This window comes from Diadema setosum, chromosome 15, assembly GCF_964275005.1.
Source record: "Diadema setosum chromosome 15, eeDiaSeto1, whole genome shotgun sequence".
NCBI classification, from domain to species: Eukaryota; Metazoa; Echinodermata; class Echinoidea; order Diadematoida; family Diadematidae; genus Diadema; species Diadema setosum.
In genome coordinates this window covers 3033740-3039551 of record NC_092699.1, presented here as the reverse complement: position 1 = coordinate 3039551, position 5812 = coordinate 3033740, and positions in this window count along the sequence as shown.

Below are 5812 nucleotides of genomic sequence, written 5' to 3'. Positions count from 1 at the left end.
CTCAATAGACCTGATTTAGCTTTAAACATACATTGAAATAATGTTCTTTTCCATCACGTCCATTAAACTAAAACAGCATTCTTTAATACGACAACACAAAGTGAATTATGAATATCATATCATTTTAGTCCAAGATTTTAAGTTGAAATGATAGATTAAGTATGGAGTTACTCAAAGTGATCTGTTTTCCAATTCCATCTACGTTGATGTATTTAATATGTCTACATGGGATGGTATAAGCCTGGACTATTGCAAAAACGCAAGAAAAAAAAAATCGCCTTACCATATTATTGCCCTCTGTATAAAGAATATATGAAGGGTTTGTTTGCAAAAACCGATAAGTCATAAACTACAAAATAATACCCTTTAAATGATATATTGGTCACTACATTATAAAGGTATATTTTTGAAGTTATGGTCAAAAGAAGCAAAAATTTTCTTATTATTCTCTTTATTTTTCTTGACCTTTAATCGCAAATATCTCCATTTGGCAAATATGGACTTATCGGTTTTTGCAAACAAACGCTTCATATTAATATAAATCATATATATATATATATATATATATATATATATATAGATTATGACATAATTAACTCATCGATTCTTAATTCTTTTATGTTTGTGGATCTTCTCATAAGAACCATCATAACCTTATTCAGATATTAAATTCAATACTGTAGAAAATATCATCTTCGTTTAAATGCTACACATTATGTCTGAATACTGGTCAGACAAATTTTGTGCATTTCAAACTACTTACTCGAATGTAAATCCGAAAATTGATTATGAAATAAAGGTTGATAGTTTACTATTAGACACCAAAAGAATATACTACATTTTTAGGAGTGATAACTGACAATTATTTCATAAGGCTAACATATTTTCACAATTACCCAAAAGAACATGAATATTGTGTAAAGTAAAGCATGTCTTGTCTCAAAATCCATTTTAATGCTCTATAACACCTTATATGATATTGCAATCTCATATGAGGGAAATTGTGGTAAATCCAAATAGAGTAATGTTTATTATTGTACAAATTCCACTTTTATAACACAAACTGATCCTCTACTTCCCAATAAAAAAAAAAAACCCTCTCAAATTAGATGCTACTGACTCTTTTCAAACAGCAAAGAATATGTTTAAACACACAGAAAACTAACTCCTCCAAGTTTTAGCAGTTATTTTCATACAACAAAAAACATCCATTCATATCCAACACACATCCGAAATAATGTTTTATTTGAATAACCGAAGAATCGGCTCAAAAATCCTTTAGACACTAGGGACCTGATTTATGGAATGCTCTACCCACAAGAACCACTTCACATTGTTCAAAACCTTTGAAAAGAAAGTACAATACGAGTCTATTTCAAATTCCCCAAATTATTTCGTACGGTCTTTGTCTTTTAATAACATAAGGCCTTCTCGTTCGTTAGATCCCAAATATTGTTTTATTGAAATCGCTTCGCTGTCTTATCAGAAAAGGAAAGATGAATGATTCGAATAACTTCCTCTTCTTGTATACTGTATTTATTGTATTTGATAACATTATTGCCAATTTTTGTCTTCATCTGACGGATATTATCAAAACGCTACCATAAAAAAGAGAAGATCAATCAGATTTTTTTTTTTTTTTTTTTTTTTTTTTTTTTTTTTTTTTTTTTTTACTGTGATAGTTTGGAAAGGTTAGGAAGGTGGTGGGAAAGTTTGACATGTCATGAATAACATTTTTTTTTTTCTTTTTGTCCAACATGCACTGGCTCTTTACTCTAAAAAAAAAAGAAGACAAACTCCCCCGAACCACTCTTGTTTTCTGTTATTTTGCGCATCCAGCAGTATGGATGACAGTAACTTCTGCACCTTTCCCCTCGCCTCGCCTCGCCTCGCCGCATGTCAGCCAGCAAGACCAGTATTAACTTGTTCCCATATACAGGACGTACACCTAACACTATCACTGTGAGGTTTTCCTCTGAGTACTTGGAATTGTTCCCGTTGGTTCACAGCCATTCTTGGAATGACTTTGAAATGCCCATGATTTATCGAGTCAATGCAGGTTATTAATCTCCACCAGAACCAATCCAACAAATTGCTCCCGTCAATGACGATTCTAAGAATACAAGATAATCACTCGGTTTCTGCGTATACAGAGGTACACGAACCCGCGATAAATATTCGCTTAATGATATGCACGCTATTATAGGGCCTATGTCCGTCATAACTTCCGCAACAGTCAGAATGAAGAGGCATTGTTTGAAAGAACCATATAAAATCTTCTCGAATCATTCCGATTATTACGAACATTATTTCGTTTGCCTCATTTCTGTTTGTGTCAATTGAATCCTTATTTTCACTCATGGAATAGAACACCATTGTCCACGTGATTGTCAGGTAAAGGCTGGTTTTCAGAGGGGTCCACACCACATCAACCACACTATACCACATTATAATCACACTTTGATATGAAAGTTATAGAAACGCCACACACAAATATACTTCCACAAACTCTATAAATTGAAATGGTAAATTAACATTTTAAATGTTGACACTCCTCCAACCTTTTTTTTTTTCATTTTAAATCTAATGTTCAAAATGTTAAATTCAGAACTCAAAATGTTGAACTACCATTTCAGAAATGGTAAGTCCAACATATTGAGTGTTATATTCAAAATTTACACCAAAAAAAAAAAGATGTTGGAGGAGTGTCAACATTTAAAATGTTAAATTACTATTTCATTTTTTAGAGTGTACATCCATCCAAACATACAGACAGACAAACGAATGCACACACACACACACACACACGTGCGCGCGCGCGGAAATACTAGGGAGCTTTAGATTTTAGACGCGCGGACGTTCAAAGAGAAAAAAACATGATCTGAGCGTGCGCATTAACTTGATCCGCGCTACTGCGCACGCTCAGATCGTGTTTTTTTCTCTTTGAACGTCCGCGCGTTTTTTTATTTTTTATTTAGTTTTATTTATTTATTCTCCACTCATGGGATTGACGGATAGCCCTGGTCAGCTAAGAGCTGTTTTTCACAGGGGTCCGACCATATACAGTATTACAAAAAAAAAAAAACAACAACAACAACAAAAACATACAGTCATTAAAATGTACAAACATTGAAACACACGTAAAAGGAATAAGAAAGAGATAGAAAAAATATTTGTACAATATATGCAATATGCTTAGAAATACACACAATACATTAGAATATAATATGCATTGCATTATTAAAAAAAAAAAAAAAAAAAAAAACATTATTCACACAGAAGAAAGAATGCCTCCATCGCTACACATTTTTTCTGTTTTTATATGTAATGAGTTCCATGACCTTTTACCCCATGACCCTTAATCCAGATCAGTTCAGAACCCCAAAACCCAAAACCCAAACCCAAACCCCAAAACCCCAAAATAATTAATTACTGCCACTTCAAAATGTATTGTTATTACATGTCAGGATGAATCGTTTGAAGGATAGGATAGAATTTATACCCTGATAATTTAAATCATTCCATAGTTTAGCTCCTCTGTACCTTAGGGATCTTTTCCCATAATTAGTTTTTGGTCGAAAAAGTTGTAGTTTCTTTTCACCTGACCTAGTACGATACACTAACTCACGGTAACAAAATAACTCACATAGATATGGCGGATAAAAGTTAAACACAGCTCTGAACATAGTACATGCTAACTGTTTCCACCACCGTAAATCAAGACGGTCGAGTTTCAGTACAGTGTACAATGAATTTGAAGGATATCTATAATCAACATTCATAACAATTCGTAAAGATCGATTTTGAAGAACTTGCAATTTTCTCAAAAGCGATTTACTAGCGTTGCTCCATACAGAACTACAGTAATCAAAATGACATTGAAATAAAGATTTAAAGAATGTCAAAGCAACATCTTTATCAATATATGGACGTAGTCTTCGAAACAGGTACATATTCTTCACAACCTTATTCATTACAAGATCAATATGTTTGTTCCATATTAAATTGTGATCAATGACCACCCCAAGATATTTACAAAATTTAACTTGTTTAATTTCATTACCATCAATATAAATATGACAGTTAGCCAGATCATTTTGAACATATTTCAAACGTTGTTGTGTTCCTGTGAACATCAGTTCGCATTTCTTCACATTCACTAACAATTTATTTTGCTTTAACCACAGTGATAAACTGTTTAAATCGTGATCAAGTTTGGTAACAATTTCAGGTATGTTCTCTGAAGACGTAAACAGGCACGTATCATCTGCATATAGCGATACATTGCATTGCAGTCTATTTGGCATATCATTGACGAACAAGGAGAACAATAACGGTCCCAGCAAGGACCCTTGTGGTACACCGCATGTTACTCTACTACTATGGGATGCATAACCATTAATGGACGTGAACTGAGTTCTTCCATCAAAGTAGCTCTTAAACCAGTTCATAGTAGAATTATCAAACCCATACAGTTTTAATTTCTTAAGCAATATACTATGATTAACCATATCAAAAGCTTTACGCAAATCAATCATTACCAGCCCAGTAAAATTGCCTTTGTCTGTCTCACAAAGCCATTTATCTGTCACATTTAATAAGGCAGTTTGTGTAGAATAATTAGGTCTGAAACCTGACTGACAGTCAGATAAAACATCATACTTACTGAGATAACTGAACAGTTGATTATACACAACACTTTCCATAACTTTGGCCAAGATCGGGATCACAGAGATAGGTCTATAATTTTCCAACAATGATTTACTACCCCCTTTATGTACAGGTGTTACCCTAGCACATGCTTGCTTGCCAGTTTTCTTTCCAGGGGTTAATGAATGCAAGGCATTCCATACTTTTTTAGGATTTTCCATTGCAGACCCTATCTTCATAGAGATAAATTCACGTTTAGCTTGTCGAATAGTTGCAGTTACATTATTAGATGCAATCTTATATTTTTCCCAATCATCATCATTCTTAGTTTTCTTGGCTTTAGCCTTAAGGCGATCTCTATCACGCATAAGGTGTAGAATAGTAGGAGTCATCCAAGGTGACTCTTTTTGTTTAATACGAGTTTTACGAAGTGGTGCATGTTTATTGATGACATCCATTAAAATGGAGAGAAAAATTGAACAAGCAACTTCAGGATCATTTAACAGAAGTAATGGCCCAAAATTTAATTGATCCACATCTCTTTTGAAGGCATCTGCATCAAAATGCCTCATATTTCTTCCAGTTTTATACTTATGACCAGTAAAACTAGATTGTTGCCTACCAAGAATGCAATATATCATGTAGTGGTCACTGATGGACAATTCAACAACACCACTTTTGATTATTTTATCTCTAGTACTACAAAATATAAGATCAACTGTTGTGGAAGTTACATTGGTTACTCGTGTGGGCTTATCAATAATCTGCTGACAATTATATGACTTCATGATATCTAAGAGCTTATTTGTGTGCCATGCATTCATTGTGACATCACAATTCATGTCCCCTAAAATAAAATATGATAAGCCCAAATCGTCAATCTTTTGCAAAACTTTATCAAATTCATTAAAAGTTTGAACATTTGAATTTGATGGTCTATACCACGTTATGACAATAAATGACTTTTGTTTTTCATTGTGAATTTCTGTGATTATCATCTCCAGTTTGTCATTTATACATAGGTCATCTCGTTGAACAAATCTAATGTTGTTATTCAAAAAGACTGCAACCCCACCACCGCTTCTGTTACGATCACGTCGTAGTAGGGTATATCCATCAATACATATTTCAGCATCACTGATACTTTCACACAAATGGGTCT